The sequence below is a fragment of the Gadus macrocephalus genome, chromosome 10 (assembly GCF_031168955.1).
Source record: "Gadus macrocephalus chromosome 10, ASM3116895v1".
NCBI classification, from domain to species: domain Eukaryota; kingdom Metazoa; phylum Chordata; class Actinopteri; order Gadiformes; family Gadidae; genus Gadus; species Gadus macrocephalus.
In genome coordinates, this window is record NC_082391.1 from 1,252,419 (window position 1) to 1,252,662 (window position 244).

The following is a 244-nucleotide window of genomic DNA, read 5'->3' on the forward strand; positions in this document are numbered from 1 at the left end:
TACATTTTTGTGTTGATGGTGTGTTGAACACATCTCTGGAGTGATCTGATGTCCCGAAGCTAAACCAGTTTTTATTGAATCTGTCTCTCCCGTGGGGGAATGATGCTGATGCACGTGCATAAATTAGTGTCAGTGAGTGTGTGTGCACGCCCACACATGGGTCAGCGAGTGTGCACTTATGGGAGCGTACGCGGGTCACCGAATGTGCGTTGGCGTGAACGAGCGCATGAGTGTTTGCTCAACC